Below are 17,705 nucleotides of genomic sequence, written 5' to 3'. Positions count from 1 at the left end.
AAGGCCCATAAGTCATAAGTGGCATCTAGCAAGACATTATGACTACCCAACTAATTATGAGGATCAATAGCCTGACAAAGCCTAATAGAACATGAATTAATCCCTTTGTCACACGATATCTTAGTTTGAACATAAGTCATGGTCAATGTCAAACTTATAATGTTCAAACTTATGATTTCTCGATCTCTAAGCAGACTGAGAAATTCAAATGATATTGATCACACTATCAATTCATTTGAGCATGGCCATGCATTTCTCAGTCTCACTTATCGAGGAGCCCAGAAGATATCTCTCTCATAGAGAGGGACAAATCCTATCTTGATTGTTCATTATCCTCTATATAATTTCTATTATGCTCAATTATAACTTTTATGATTGTCCGATTAAAGACAACGTTTGGTTATGTCAAAACATAATAGTCCTTATGTTGGAAACTATGACAATCTCAAGTCAAAAGATTAAGACATAACTACTTTGAGATTCACTTATGACAATGACCCATGTAGTGATCTCAATGCGGGTTTATCCAATACTTTGTTCTCTAACAAGTATTTATGATTATTGAATTATATCAACATATACATAATCATCTCATGATTATCAATCAATAATCATACCAGTTATATTTTATTATTATCAACATAATAATAAGTAACCAGGGATGATAATCATTATTATGTAATATGCAAACAAATAATAATGATAAAAACCTCTTTTATTAATAACCAAAACGACATACAAAAAGGTCCAAGATAATGGCCTAGGGCATATACACTAACACCATCCATGTCAGTTTTCTTCTTGAAAATCCATTTACAACCAATGGTCTTAACACCCTTAGGGGGATCAATTAATGACCAAACTCGATTGTCATACATGAATTGCATTTCAGATTTCATGGCGGAAAGCCATTTCTTAGAATCTGGACCTAACACAGCCTCTTGATAGGTATTAGGCCCATCTTGATCAATGAGCAAAAGTTCACAACTATCAGTCATGAGAAATCCATATCTCTCAGGCTGATGCCGTGTCCTATCAGATCTGCGTGGGACTTGTGTCACCCTTTCAGTTTCCACAACTGTTTGTGGTTCTGGAAGTGGTTTTACCGGCGATTCAATGCTCTCTTGTGGTGCTTGAGTTTCCTCAAGTCGCACTGTACTCCCACTGAATCTCTGAGAGATAAATTTCTTTTCTAAAAAGGTACCATTTCGAGCAACAAACACTTTGTTCTCTGAGGAAATATAGAAATAGTATCCTTTGGTTTCCTTAGAATACCCCACAAAATTGCACTTGATAGATTTTGGAGCTAGCTTATCTGAAATTGGGCGTTTCACATAAGCCTCACAACCCCAAATCTTAAGAAAAGACAAACTAGGCATTTTGCTAGTCCATAACTCATATGGTGTCTTTTCAACCGCTTTCAATGGTACTTGGTTTAAAATGAATGCAACTGTTTCCAAGGCATAACCCCAAAATGATAAAGGGAGATTTGTTTGACTCATCATAGATCGAACCATATCTAATAAAGTTCAATTTTTCCTTTCAGAAACATCATTCCATTGTGGAGTTCCTAGAGGAGTCAATTGTGAAACAATTCCACAATTTCTAAGATGTTCATCAAACTCTTGGCTCAAATATTCATCACCTCGATCAGATCGAAGCATTTTAATAGTTCTACCAAGTTGATTTTGCACTTTATTTTGAAAGGTTCTAAACATTTCAAAAGATTCATGCTTATGTTTCATTAGGTAGACATAGCCATACCTACTGAAATCATCAGTGAATGTAATGAAGTACTGATAACCTCCCTTGGCACTAATGCTTAGTGGGCCACATACATCTGTATGTATTAAGCCCAATAAGTCTGAAAGCCCTTTGACCTTGTCCAGTAAAAGGGTCCTTTGTCATCTTACCAAGCAAACAAGATTCACAATTTTCAAATGATTCAAAATCAAATGAATCTAATAAACCATCTTTATGGAGCTTAGATATGCGATTCTCATTTAGATGGCTAAGACGACAGTGCCATAAATATGTTGGATTTAACTCATTTGGCTTAGTTTTCTTAGAAGTTATGTTATAGATATTGTTGTCTCTAGTATCATCTAGATTAAGGACATAAAGGCCATCATATGAATTTGCAATACAATAAAGCAAACCATCTTTATTAATGGAGCATTTCTTATTCTTAATAAGAAATGAAAAACCTTCATCATCCAAAACAGAAACTGAAATAATATTCCTACTCAAAGTAGGAACATAAAAGCAATTGTTCAAAACTAACAAAAGCTCATTGGGCAAAACAAGTTCATAAGTCCCTACAGCTAAGGCAGCAACTCTTACTCCATTGCCTACACGTAGGTCCACATCGCCCTTTTTCAGTTTTCTACTCCTTTTGAGACCCTTCATATTTGTACAAATGTGAGAATCACATCCGGTATCCAATACCTATGAAGTAGAAATAGATAAATTAATATCTATAACATAAATACCTAAAGTTGTAGTCTTACTACTCTTCTTCTTCTTGCACTCATCCAAATAGAGTTTGCAATTTCTTTTCCAATGCCCTGGTGATACGGATCCAATAGGACAAATTTCTAACAATGGTGTGGAGCAAACTTATATCATTCCAATGGATCTAAGAGTAGTTCAAAATCATATTCATATAATCCATATATATTTGGGGCGTACTTTAACTCATATGGGACAGATTTGGTGCAACACTTGCAATCATAGGCTGAGGGAGTCTAATCAAACCTATGGACTAAAACTACATAAAGGAAAGCCTAAAGTGAAGATCAAGCAAGGCTTTTGTGAAGATTCAACTTTGTTATGATGGGCTTGCTAGTTTTATTATTTAAACACTTGTTTTATTTTAGTTTTGTTTGGGCTTGTATTCTGGCCATATTTTATCTTTTAAGTTTTAGAGTGTTGGGCCATGTTGTGGGTTTATATTTTAATACTTATGTGTTATTTTAGTGTGTGATTGGGCTTGGGCCTTAGGTGTTTAAGTCAGACCCAAGAAGAGTGTTTAGGGTTTTATTTGTTTTTCTCCTTACTATATAAGGATAAGAAACAATTGTAAGAAGCAGCTTTTAATCAAACTTTTCAGAATTTCTTTCATGCCTTTGGCGTGTATTGCTTTGAGTGAGAGTGAGGATTTGCTTTCATCAATTGCACCAGGAATCTTGGCTAACTTATCAACTATTCGTTGTGGCGTTTGTCGGATTCTCATCTAAATCCTTCGATCATTGGTGTTTCAGCTTTCTCTAAGTTTGGGGTGCCATAGGAGGTGGGTTTATCAAATCTTTGGATTCCATATCTACTTGTGCGTGTGGGTTTGAGGCTTGTGCCATAGGGTTCCGCGTCAGTTGGTATCAGAGCCAAAGTGAGGTAAATTCTGATTTATCTTAGGATCTAGGGTTTTTGAGTTTTCCTTGTCTTTCTTGTTGATTTCGGTGAAAACTTCTGTATCCATGACTGCGTCTTCTTGATAAATTATCACATAATCTCTTTTGGAAAAAAAAAAAAATTCGAAATCAAAAAAAAAAAATCGAAAAGAAAAACAAAAAAAAAAAAATCGCAATTGATTGCTGTAGTTTATGGAAATCAATTTTGAATTTTGAATTGGGTTGAATCCAGATAAGGAGACAAAAGAAATCTGCCTATTTCTTAAAGTGCACATTTAAGGCAATTGCATCTACATTGATTTGATGTCAAATCCTTCTTTTAACACCAGAATTTTCGTCCATGTCTCTGATCTGAGAGAAATTTACATTTTTTTTTTCTGATTCTATTTGCAGTGTTTTGATACTTTCCTTTTTGGGTAGATTTAATTAGATCCATATTTAATTTGCTTTGAAGTGAATTAATTTCAAACTTTTGTCCAGGTTCGTTTTTATTTGAATTCAAAGTTTCTTTTTTGATTTAAACTTGCTTTTGCTTCCTTGACATTGCTGGAGTATTGTTTGCTTGGGTCTATACTCTAGGTGATATTTTCAAGTAGCACAAAACCTAGTTCGTGTGTTACTTTCCAAATTGTCAGTGTCTTCTTTCTAGTTTTTGCGCTCTTCGTTCTTTCTTTAGGTTTTCTTTTTTTTGTTTCATTAAACGCACCTTGTGGTTAGTTGGTTGACCTTAGTTTCTGAAGTGCAATTGAAGAATCAGCAAAAGAGTGGTAAGTGTGCAAACACTTGAGTTCTTTCTTTTCTAACACAATATTTGCTAGTTCTCTTTGTTCTTTGTTGATTAAAGGTAGGATGAGTAAAGATCAGAATGTCTCACCAGCGTCCACTTCTACAAGAATACCTCAAAGAACTCATAATTGCAATAATGACTGTGATGATTCGGATGTGTTTGTTAATAATGTGTTGCTTGCTGCACATTGTGAGATGCTTGTTGCTAGGCGTGCTCTGAATATGCAGGTTAAGGAAGAAAGCCTGAAACAACGGGAAAACATATTTCACACTAGGTGTTTGGTTAATGGAAAAGTGTGCACTGTCATTATTGATGGAGGTAGTTGTGCAAATGTGGCTAGTGTGTATATGGTGGAGAAATTGGGCTTGGCTTCGATTAAACACCCTAAGCCATACAGATTGCAATGGTTGAACGATTGTGGTGAGGTCAGAGTTACACGCCAGGTGGTTATACCATTTTCTATTGGTAGGTATAAGGATGAGATCTTGTGCGATGTGGTACCTATGCAGGCAAGCCATATATTGTTGGGTAGGCCGTGGCAAAATGATAGAAAGGTGCAACATGATGGGCTCAATAACAAGTACTCCTTCACTCATGAAGGACAGAAGCTTATACTCGCTCCTTTATCACCTCAAGAGGTATATGCCGATCACATAAAAATGCTGGAGAGGGAGAGGGAGGCTTCGGCCTTGGCTACAAAGGAGAGTGAGAGCTTGAGTTCTGTGGAAAAAATGGGAGAAAAGAGTGAGTTTGAGGGTAACGAGGCTGGAAAAGAATCAAGACTAGTTCAATGAGGGAAGATGGAGAAAGAAAAGGAGAAAGAAGAGGCTCAAGTTCCAATGTCAACTTCCATAGAGATTGAAATTGAAGAGGAAGTTGTAATGCATGCATCTAATGTAGTTGTTCTTGAAAATTCCATTAATGAGCTTATAGAAGAGGTTGTGAATGATGGTGGACATGGGGAGCACATGATTGATGAGGTGGAGGAGGTGAATAAGACTGTTTTGGAAGTTATAGAGGAGAATGGGTCACATCCACATGATCTTTCTATGACTAATATTTTTATGTCTAGTTCATTTGTTCTTGATTTGCAGGTTGTTGATGAAAACATCCATGATGAAGGTTTTATACCATTTCCACCTATTCAAAAGGAGGTCTTTGAAGATACATGGGTGCCTAAAACTTTCTTTCTTGACATAAATATCAACAAGATTCGAGGACGAATCTTTTCTAAAGAAAGAGGGAATGATACGGATCCAATAGGACAAATTTCTAACAATGGTGTGGAGCAAACTTATATCATTCCAATGGATCCAAGAGTAGTTCAAAATCATATTCATATAATCCATATATATTTGGGGCGTACTTTAACTCATATGGGACAGATTTGGTGCAACACTTGCAATCATAGGCTGAGGGAGTCTAATCAAACCTATGGACTAAAACTACATAAAGGAAAGCCTAAAGTGAAGATCAAGCAAGGCTTTTGTGAAGATTCAACTTTGTTATGATGGGCTTGCTAGTTTTATTATTTAAACACTTGTTTTATTTTAGTTTTGTTTGGGCTTGTATTCTGGCCATATTTTATCTTTTAAGTTTTAGAGTGTTGGGCCATGTTGTGGGTTTATATTTTAATACTTATGTGTTATTTTAGTGTGTGATTGGGCTTGGGCCTTAGGTGTTTAAGTCAGACCCAAGAAGAGTGTTTAGGGTTTTATTTGTTTTTCTCCTTACTATATAAGGATAAGAAACAATTGTAAGAAGCAGCTTTTAATCAAACTTTTCAGAATTTCTTTCATGCCTTTGGCGTGTATTGCTTTGAGTGAGAGTGAGGATTTGCTTTCATCAATTGCACCAGGAATCTTGGCTAACTTATCAACTATTCGTTGTGGCGTTTGTCGGATTCTCATCTAAATCCTTCGATCATTGGTGTTTCAGCTTTCCTAAGTTTGGGGTGCCATAGGAGGTGGGTTTATCAAATCTTTGGATTCCATATCTACTTGTGCGTGTGGGTTTGAGGCTTGTGCCATAGGGTTCCGCGTCAGTAATGATACGGATCCAATAGGACAAATTTCTAACAATGGTGTGGAGCAAACTTATATCATTCCAATGGATCCAAGAGTAGTTCAAAATCATATTCATATAATCCATATATATTTGGGGCGTACTTTAACTCATATGGGACAGATTTGGTGCAACACTTGCAATCATAGGCTGAGGGAGTCTAATCAAACCTATGGACTAAAACTACATAAAGGAAAGCCTAAAGTGAAGATCAAGCAAGGCTTTTGTGAAGATTCAACTTTGTTATGATGGGCTTGCTAGTTTTATTACTGACGCGGAACCCTATGGCACAAGCCTCAAACCCACACGCACAAGTAGATATGGAATCCAAAGATTTGATAAACCCACCTCCTATGGCACCCCAAACTTAGGAAAGCTGAAACACCAATGATCGAAGGATTTAGATGAGAATCCGACAAACGCCACAACGAATAGTTGATAAGTTAGCCAAGATTCCTGGTGCAATTGATGAAAGCAAATCCTCACTCTCACTCAAAGCAATACACGCCAAAGGCATGAAAGAAATTCTGAAAAGTTTGATTAAAAGCTGCTTCTTACAATTGTTTCTTATCCTTATATAGTAAGGAGAAAAACAAATAAAACCCTAAACACTCTTCTTGGGTCTGACTTAAACACCTAAGGCCCAAGCCCAATCACACACTAAAATAACACATAAGTATTAAAATATAAACCCACAACATGGCCCAACACTCTAAAACTTAAAAGATAAAATATGGCCAGAATACAAGCCCAAACAAAACTAAAATAAAACAAGTGTTTAAATAATAAAACTAGCAAGCCCATCATAACAAAGTTGAATCTTCACAAAAGCCTTGCTTGATCTTCACTTTAGGCTTTCCTTTATGTAGTTTTAGTCCATAGGACAAATAGGACAAATTTCTAATAATGGTGTGGAGCAAACTTATATCATTCCAATGGATCCAAGAGTAGTTCAAAATCATATTCATATAATCCATATATATTTGGGGCGTGCTTTAATTCATATGGGACAGATTTGGTGCAACACTTGCAATCATAGGCTGAGGGAGCCTAATCAAACCTATGGGCTAAAACTACATAAAGGAAAGCCTAAAGTGAAGATCAAGTAAGGCTTTTGTGAAGATTCAACTTTGTTATGATGGGCTTGCTAGTTTTATTATTTAAACACTTGTTTTATTTTAGTTTTGTTTGGGCTTGTATTCTGGCCATATTTTATCTTTTAAGTTTTAGAGTGTTGGGCCATGTTGTGGGCTTATATTTTAATACTTATGTGTTATTTTAGTGTGTGATTGGGCTTGGGTCTTATGTGTTTAAGTCAGGCCCAAGAAGAGTGTCTTAGGGTTTTATTTGTTTTTCTCCTTACTATATAAGGATAAGAAACAATTGTAAGAGGCAGCTTTTAATCAAACTTTTCAGAATTTCTTTCATGCCTTTGGCGTGTATTGCTTTGAGTGAGAGTGAGGATTTGCTTTCATCAATTGCACCAGGAATCTTGGCTAACTTATCAACTATTCGTTGTGGCGTTTGTCGGATTCTCATCTAAATCCTTCGATCATTGGTGTTTCAGCTTCTCTAAGTTTGGGGTGCCATAGGAGGTGGGTTTATCAAATCTTTGGATTCCATATCTACTTGTGCGTGTGGGTTTGAGGCTTGTGCCATAGGGTTCCGCGTCACCTGGTTCCTTGCAATGGAAGCAGATTCTTTCTTTAGGAACTATTTCCTTCGGAACTTTTACCTTGGATTGCCATTTAGGCTTGCCTCGTCCCTTAGACCCATTACCACCTTTAGACTTGGGCTTCCCCTTATTTTTCATGGACTTACCCTTATTGACATTCAAAATTTGGGTAGGCCTTTTCTTGACATTTACCTCAGCTGTCTTTAGCATTCCATGCAGCTCAGGAATGGATTTCTCCATATTGTTCATGTTATAGTTCATGACAAACTGAGAAAAACTGTTGGGTAAAGAATGTAGGATCAAATCCGTAGAGAGTTCTAAACTCAGAGGATAGCCAAGCCTAGCAAGGTGATCAATGTAGCCTTTCATCTTTAAAACATGAGCACTAACTGATTCACCTTCAGCCATTTTGCAATCATGCAATGCAATGGTGGTTTCATACCTATCCTGCCTAGCTTGCTGTTGGAAAGCTTGTTTGAGATGGACACTCATCTCATAAGCCTCAAGGTGCTCCAGATCCTTTTGAAGTTCTGGGCACATAGTTGCCAACATCAGACATCCAATGTCATTAGAATCATCCATATGCTTCTTATGCTTGTTCTTAACAGCATTAGTAGCATCAACAGGAGGTGGATGATGTAAGCACGACCAACAACACCAAAAATGATGAGCTAGCATTGCCTCAAGGACCAATTACAAGGTTGAGATCCAAGAGGTTGAAGGAAGCACTTCAAGGATTCATGAAGGAATATGTTGAAGCTTTGCAAGTTCATTTTGAAGTTGAAGAACAATCTGGCCATTCCAAGTCAATTAGGCCAAATGTGTCCTTATTGACAATTCAAATTTTGTATTTATAATGGGAAGCTATTTAGTAGTTGGTAGTTAACTAGTAGTGGGTAGTTAAACAATAGTGGGTAGTTATCCAGTAGTGGATAGTGGTATAGATCATGGATCCATGCAGAGTAGTGGGTAGTGGCATAGGTCATGGGTCCATGCATAGTAGTGGAAAGTGGCAAAGGTCATGGGTCTTTATTTATGTTATATAAAGCATCTCTTTTTTCATATTGTAGACAGATTATCAATTATTGAATACAATTGCTTTATGCGATTCTTCTTTGAGAGCTTAAGAGAGATCTTAGTTCTTGACATTGCATCACGAATAAGATTTGATACTAACTTGTATGTTTCTTATTCTTGCTGCTCTTAAAATCAATCCATTATAAGTGTTCTTAATTGCATGTCAATTAAGGGTGCTTTAGATTGGGTAATTATTTTCTGAATTAAGTTCTTTTTACTAGGGTATGTGTCGTTTCAGTCTCTAATAGGCTGGGGTTCCGCATCAATTGGTATCAGAGCTAGGTTTAGTAATAATTTCATAACTATCCTTTGTGTCTTTTCTTCAATTTTTCATGATCTTTGCGTTTGGGATACCTATTAGTGTCGAATACATTGTTTAGCTGATGTTCAAATCGAATTTTACCCTAAATTCTTATTTAGGCGGAATTACTATCTTTAGTGGTTTGGTTTGTGCTTTCTGCCCTAATTCGTATGCTCCTATTCTAACAATCTTAGAATAGTATTTCCAGTGTTTTACTTTAGTCCATATAAAAAAGAAATACAAAAAAAGAAGGAAAAAAAAAAGAAAAAAAAATTCTGCAATTTGGTCAATTGTTCAAACTTCATTTTGATATTGATACCTACTGGTATAAATCATATTTCATATACCTTGAACATATTTCTGGGCTTGGGATTCGAAATACATGTTTGGGATAGATTTAGGGCAAATTTGGATAGTATTTTTACAAAAACCAGTTGTACTTAATACTTGCTATTTTAAGTGTCTATTTTGTTTGCTTGCTTTGAATTGTTTTTGTTGAGTCAATATTAAGATCAGTTAACCTAGGATTGCATGCTTAGGGATAACTTCGTGCTAAGCACATCCGTCTTGTTAATTTTTAATTCTTAGTTTGTCGATTTGGTGTCTTTCGGTATGTTGGTTCCATACACTTAGTTTGACAAATTGCACATTGTTGAACATCTAATTACACTTAGTACACGAAATTTGATTTTTGTGTGCTAAATCAATCCGTTTGTTCATTTTGGTCTGTTTGCATCTAGTGTTGTTTCCTATCTTTTCTTGTTAGGTCTTTCATTGCTTTCCTTATTATTTGAATCATACAAGTTATGATTATTAAGCCTTTATTCTGAAGTGCACTTTTGAGATACCAAGTGAGTGCTTGAAAGTTAAACACGTGAGTTGAGAGATTTGTGAATTTTTCTATAATGTCTGGGCATAATACTGGTGATACTTCTGACCCTACATTTGATCTTAAAGATATGTATAAAGCTTTCATGGATAGCTTTCAGAAGCTAAATTTGAGAATGGATAACCTTGAGGACAACCTTAGATCTTCAAAGGGCAAGTCCAATCAAAGGGATGATGATACACACGATCCATACTATGAAGAGGAAAATGAGGCACAATCAGCCCCTTTCCGAGCCAGAAGGTTCAATGATCGTGTACCCTATGTAGATAATAATATGAACTCCATAAAGATGAAGATTCCAAACTTCAATGGTAAGGCTGATGTTGATGCCTATTTAGAGTGGGAGCGTAAAGTGGAGATGGTTTTTAACTGTCAAAGCTATTCCAATAATAAAAAGGTAAAACTTGCTGCCCTTGAGTTTTCAGATTATGCACTAATATGGTGGGATGAGCTTGTGAAATCTAGGAGAAGGAATGGAAAGTTACCCATTGCTAGTTGGGACGAGATGAAGCGAATCATGAGGAAGAAATATGTGCCTACTTATTACCATAGAGATCTCCATCATCAGTTGCAAAGATTAACTCAGGGATCAAAGTCTGTTGATGAGTATCATAAGGAGATGGAGTTGCTCCTGATCAAAGAAAACATAGTGGAGGAGGAAGACCAGACTATGGCTCGTTTCTTTGGTGGTCTTAACAAGGAGATTGCTGATGTGGTTAATTTGCAACCATATGTTGATTTGGAAGACTTGGTGAACATTGCAATTAAGGTGGAAAGACAAAGAGGCCGAAATAGATGGGGGAGCAACAGGGCTGCTCAAAACTCCAACAGCAAATGGAGTTCCAAATGGAACACCAAGCCTGATCCTAAAAGGTTTGATAAGTCTTTGACTCAAAAAGGCATGTTACCTTCCAAAGAAACATCCAACTCTCATGGTAAAAATGAATTAGCCCCTAAATCAAATAGAACTAGAGATATTCAGTGCTTTAAATGTAAAGGGCGTGGGCATTATGCCAATGAGTGTGTTAATAAACGTGCCATGATAGTGAGGGGAGATGAGATAGTCTCCGAAACTGATTCTGATTCTGATGAAATACCACCTTTAGAAGATTGTTCCGATGTAGAGATAGAAGAGTATCCTGTTCAGGGAGAGTCCTTAGTGATATTGCGTACTTTAAATATTTCTATTAAAGAAGAAGGACTTGAACAGCGTGAAAACATCTTTCACACTCATTGTTTAGTAGGTTGTAAAGTCTGTAGCATGATAATAGATTCGAGTAGTCAAGTTAATTGTGCTAGTACTATTTTAGTTGATAAATTAGGACTAGAAACTATTAAACACCCTAATCCTTACAGACTTCAGTGGTTGAATGATAGTGGCGAAGCAAAGGTAACCAAGCAATGTAAAGTTTCATTTTCTATTGGCAAGTATGTAGATGAGGTTACTTGTGATATTATACCCATGTAGGCTGGACATATTTTGTTGGGTAGACTATGGCAATTTGATAGGCGTGTCATTCATGGTGGGTATAGTAATAGGTTTTCTTTTACGTTCCTTGGTGTAAAACATATACTTGTACCATTATCTCCTAAAGATGTATATGCAGATCAAGTGAAATTACAACAATATGCTAAATTGGGTAAGGGAGGTGAGACAAGTAAAAAAAATGAGAGAAAAGAGGCCAATAGTGAAAAGAAGGTTTCCAATGGCCCAAAAGAGAGTGACTGCACAGGAAAGGATAAAAATGAGAGACGTGCAGGAGAGAAAATGTTAGTGAGTGTGGAGGTAAAAGGAGAGCTGAGTGAGAAGAATGAAGAATTCAGCAAGTCTTCCTTTTATTGTAAAGAGAGAGAGTTGAAGAAAGCATACTTAGGGAAGAGAGCTTTGATTATGTTGCGTTTTAGTTCCAATTTTATGATTGAGACTAACCCTACATATGAATTGCCTAGTTCTTTTTCTAAGTTATTGCAGGATTTTGCGGATGTATTTCCTGAGGAGGTGCCATCTGGGATGCCACCCATTAGGGGAATAGAACATCAGATCGATTTTGTTCCTGGAGCTCAGATTCCAAACCGTCTAGCTTACCGGAGTAATCTTGAGGAGACAAAGGAATTGCAAAGGCAAGTTGATGAGTTGCTAGCTAAGAGACATATTAGGGAGAGCCTTAGTCCATGCGCAGTACCTGTTTTGTTAGTTCCAAAGAAAGATGGAACAATGCGCATGTGTGTTGATTGTTGTGCGATCAACAAAATCACTGTAAAGTATCTCCATCCTATTCCTAGATTAGATGATATGCTTGAAGAATTATGTGGTGTTGTTTTCTTTACCAAAATTGATTTGAAAAGTGGCTATCATCAAATTAGGATGAAGTTAGGTGATGAGTGGAAAACTGCCTTTAAGACTAAATATGGTTTATATGAATGGTTAGTGATGCCTTTTGGCTTAACTAATGCACCTAGCACATTTATGAGATTGATGAACCATGTTTTGCGTGATTACCTAAGTAAGTTTGTGGTTGTGTATTTTGATGATATATTGATTTATAGCCGAAACCTGGATGATCATATTAGGCATGTTGAACTTGTTCTACAGAAGTTGCGTGAACATGAATTGTATGCTAATCTTAAGAAATGCTCATTTTGTACTGATAGTGTCATATTCCTAGGATTTATTATTAGTTCACGTGGAGTGGAGGTAGATACTGAAAATGTTAAAGCTATCCAAGAATGGCCTACACCTAAGAATGCTAATGAGGTGAGATCCTTTCATGGATTAGCAAACTTCTATAGGAGTTTTGTTAGAGATTTCAGCACTATTGCTGCACCTCTAAATAAGATTATTAAAAAGGCTGTTGGGTTTAAGTGGGGTAAAGAACAGGAACTTGCATTTAACACATTGAAAGAAAAAAACTTACTACCGCTCCTGTTTTAAGGTTACCTGATTTTTCTAAAACCTTTGAAATTGAATGTGATGCTTCTGGGATTGGTATTGGTGCTGTTCTTATACAGGAAGGCCGACCCATAGCATATTTTAGTGAGAAGTTAGGTGGCACACAATTGAACTATTCCACCTATGACAAAGAGTTCTATGCACTGATTAGGGCTCTTGAAGTTTGGAAACACTACTTGCTGCCTAATGAGTTCGTGATTCATGACCATCAGTCTCTCAAACACTTGAAGGGACAAGGTAAGTTGAACAAGCGATATGGTAAGTGGGTTGAGTATCTCGAAATTTTTTCTTACGTGATTAAATACAAGCAAGGTAAAGAGAATGTGGTTGCCGATGCATTATCTAGACGTTATGCATTAACTTCCATGCTTAGTTCTAAGTTGTAAGGATTTGAGCATTTGAAAGATATGTATGAGCATGATACTGATTTTTCTGATGTATTTAAGGCATGTGAACATGGGGCATTTAAAAAGTTTTATTTGCATGATGGGTTTCTTTTTAAGGGGAAACAAATATGTATACCTAATTGTTCAGTGCGTGAGTTGCTTGTTAGAGAATCACATTCAGGAGGATTAATGGGACATTTTGGTGTGCAAAAGACTTTAGACATGTTGAATGAACACTTTTATTGGCCTAACATGCGAAAATATGTAGAGAAAATTTGTGCTCAATGCTTTGCATGTAAACAGGCTAAATCTAAGTCCTTGCCACATGGGTTGTATACTCCTTTGTCTGTACCTACTGAACCTTGGACTGATATATCTATGGATTTTGTGATAGGTTTATCTAGAACAAAAAGAGGTAGAGATTCAGTGTTTATTGTTGTAGATCGCTTTAGCAAGATGGCACATTTTATTCCATGTCATAAAACTGATGATGCAACGAACATAGCTGACTTGTTTTTCAGGGAAGTAGTCCGTTTGCATGGTATACCTAGAATCATCCATATGCTTCTTATGCTTGTTCTTAACAGCATTAGTAGCATCAGCAGGAGGTGGATGATGTAAGCACGACCAACAACACCAAAAATGATGAGCTAGCATTGCCTCAAGGACCAATTACAATGTTGAGATCCAAGAGGTTGAAGGAAGCACTTCAAGGATTCATGAAGGAATATGTTGAAGCTTTGCAAGTTCATTTTGAAGTTGAAGAACAATCTGGCCATTCCAAGTCAATTAGGCCAAATGTGTCCTTATTGACAATTCAAATTTTGTATTTATAGTGGGAAGCTATTTAGTAGTTGGTAGTTAACCAGTAGTGGGTAGTTATTTGATAGTGGGTAGTTAAACAGTATTGGGTAGTTATCCAGTAGTAGATAGTGGCATAGATCATGGATCCATGCAGAGTAGTGGGTAGTGGTATAGGTCATGGGTCCATGCAAAGTAGTGGGAAGTAGCAAAGGTCATGGGTCTTTATTTATATTATATAAAGCATCTCTTTTTCCATATTGTAGACAGATTATCAATTATTCAATACAATTGCTTTATGCGATTCTTCTTTGAGAGCTTAGGAGAGATCTTGGTTCTTGACATTGCATCACGAATAAGGTTTGATACTAACTTGTATGTTTCTTATTCTTGCTGCTCTTAAAATCAATCCATTATAAGTGTTCTTAATTGTATGTTAATTAAGGGTGCTTTAGATTGGGAAATTATTTTCTTAATTAAGTTCTTTTTACTAGGGTATGTGTCGTTTCAGTCTCTAATAGGCTGGGGTTCCGCATCAGTGGTTCTGGGATAGCTTCATCAAGCATATAGGACTTTTTCTCTTACTTGAGAACAATTCTCAAGTTTTTAAATCAGTCAACAAAATTTGTCCCATTTTCTTTCAGTTTATCCTTCTCAAGAATGGATCGCAGTGATAAGGTGGAATTGTTATTAGCAGCCATAATTATCTACAAAATATGCAAATATAATCAATTTAGTAAATTAATATTGAGGTGATAATAATCTCCCACTAAAATATAACCCTCAAAAATAATAATATTTTAGTGGGCTAAGATCCATATTTCACCTAATTCTAAGTCAGCTTTGGCATGACACTTAGAATTAAGTTATTTAGGTAGGTAACTCCTTACCAATTACATCTAATGTAACTCTTAGACTATGAGGTGTTGACATTATATGTCAAATGCATGTTATACCCCATCTAATGCCTTAGACCCAAAACTGTTTTGATAGCTTAATTAAGCTCAACCAAAATTAAATAAATGAGTAACTATTACTCATCCTATCTTACTAGGATAACCTAAGCACTTTATTTTGACAAAACCTGCATTTTGGTGATCTTAGTCTTGATAGGTATTTAATATATGGGTGTCATTAAAACTTAAAATTTTAGAGTGAGGGTTCAACTTTTAATTTTAATTATTTTGTCTTGCATATATATATTATAGCATCCTATACACATATATATATAGACTATAATGCATAGTATCTCATACTAATATATAACAAAATAATAAAATATAGTCATTTAAATCTGATTTAAAGACTAAAAGAAAATAATTTAAAATTTATTTTCTAATTAATATTTTTTTTTATTTTATTTCCAGGGGCAGAATTGTAATTCGGGCATTATCTTTTTCCTCAGGAAAAAGCCCTAGTTGCCGCTTCTCCACTAAGCAGCAGCCTATGCAATCGCCGCCATGTCCGATGATGAGCTAAGCAGCCACAGAAGTGGCCACTTCCCATCGTTGCTTCGGGCATGCATCAGCGGTGGGTCATGCCAACACACATGACCACCTCCCATCGCGTGCTCGCTTGTGGCCTCCACATGTGATGGTCTGTGTAATACCCGGCTAGATTCCGGCATCGGAATCCCTACCTTCCGGCGGAATCTCCGTTGGAATATGGAATGTTGATGATGCCAGAGTCTTCTAGAGGGGTAAAATGTGTTTTCTAAAATGATTTTTACTGATTTCATGGTTTTAAATGAAAAAGATTTGAGTTTTGAAAAGAAAAGACCAAGGAGGTTTTGCCAGGTTCGGCCGCCGAAAGTGAAGTTCGGCCGCCGAACATGAGTTGGTTTTGGGAGCGCTTTTGACCTCCGAAAGCTATGTTTGAACAAACCAGGTTCGGCCGCCGAACCTCAAGTTCGGCCGCCGAACATGGGGGTGTTTTGCATGCATGTTAGGCCGCTGAAGGAGGTTTGGCTGGCCACCTATAAAAGCCCCTCAGACCGAAAATGGGCGAGTTTTCTCCCCATTCTCGAGCTCAGGTGTGTTCATGTCCTCCTCTAGTCGTTTTCTTGCTTTTTCTTCAAATCCTTCACGTTTTATAAGCTATATGGTTGTTTTGAAGAGTTTTAAAGCTTGGATCAAGGTTTGGAGAGCTTGGAGACTTTAAGAGTTTGGGTTCTCCACATCTCAAGCTTTGGGTCGCACCAACCCTCGATCTTCAAGAGGTAAGTGTGGATCTATGTTTTTCTTTACGTTTCATGAAGTTTTAAGATGGTTTTGATGGGTAGATATGCATGTTAGGGTTTATGTGGGTTCTATGCCCAATGTATGATAATGTATGTTCATGTGATGTTTGTGTTGGGGTTTAAGTTAGTTTTCAAGCCCCTTGAGCATATGGGAGAGAGTATGCATGATTGGGAGAGAGTATGTGAGGTTTGGTTTGTTTTGATGGTTTTGGCCTATGTGGGTCATAAACTATCTATGTATGCTTTAGATGTTGTTTTTGGGAGTTTAAGCTTGTTTGAGCTCCCTTGTGCATGGTTGAGGATGTATGCATGTGTTTGAGAAGTTGGATGCTTGTTTTGGGGTGTTTGGAAGGTTTGGGAGGCTTGAAATGCACAAAGGCTGAGTTCTGGACGAACTCAGGTTCGGCCGCCGAAGGTGGTTTCGGCCGCCGAACCTGCCTGAGGATGCAGGGATTGGCCGCCTAACCTTGCCCCCGAAAGTTGAGTTTTGGCTTGAAAGCAGACTTTCGGCCGCCGAAGGTAATGTTCGGCCGCCGAAAGTGCCTGACTTTCGTCTCTGGAGAGAGGGTTCGGCCGCCGAAGGTGCCCCCGAACCTGCCTGACTTTCGTCTCTGTCTGGGACTTTCGGCCGCCGAAAGTGCCGCCGAAAGTGCCCTGTCCAGCCTTTTCTTGGGTGTTTTCTATGCATGCTTCTATGATATTTTAGGGGGTTTTTGGGTAGTCTTTTATGAGTTGTTTAGAGTATGTTTAGCACCTCACTGGAGTCCACCTGTGTAGGATCGGACCCGAGGAATCGAGGTGTTTAGCAGTGTCAGCCTTTTCAGAGTCGGCCCTGAGCTAGTCACAGGTGAGTGGAACTAACCCTTATGTTATATGTTCAGAGTTATAGTATTGTGCTTGGCCCGAGTTGGATAATCCCTTTGTACATGAGTTTTATTTTATGTTGTTTCATGTGATGGACCGAGTTTGACATAGGGTATGCTGACCCTAGGGGTTCTATGAGTTCAGTCATAGTGCATACACAGGTCAAACGGGTTAAAGAAAAAGTTTACAGTTTTATGTTTTAAAGTTTATGCTTATGTTGGATCATGTTTGGGATTATACCAGCTGTACAGGATGCATAGTA

General features: G+C 37.2%; 1 pseudogene; it reads left to right on the top strand.

Annotated features, from left to right (window-relative positions):
• LOC122723288 overlaps window positions 1-13,755 on the top strand; it is a 49,352-nt pseudogene extending 35,597 nt beyond the window's left edge.
• The last annotated feature ends 3,950 nt before the right edge of the window (window positions 13,756-17,705 follow it).

This window comes from Manihot esculenta, chromosome 3 (assembly GCF_001659605.2).
Source record: "Manihot esculenta cultivar AM560-2 chromosome 3, M.esculenta_v8, whole genome shotgun sequence".
In the NCBI taxonomy this organism is placed as follows: Eukaryota; Viridiplantae; Streptophyta; class Magnoliopsida; order Malpighiales; family Euphorbiaceae; genus Manihot; species Manihot esculenta.
This window is presented reverse-complemented; position numbering and strand designations above follow the sequence as displayed.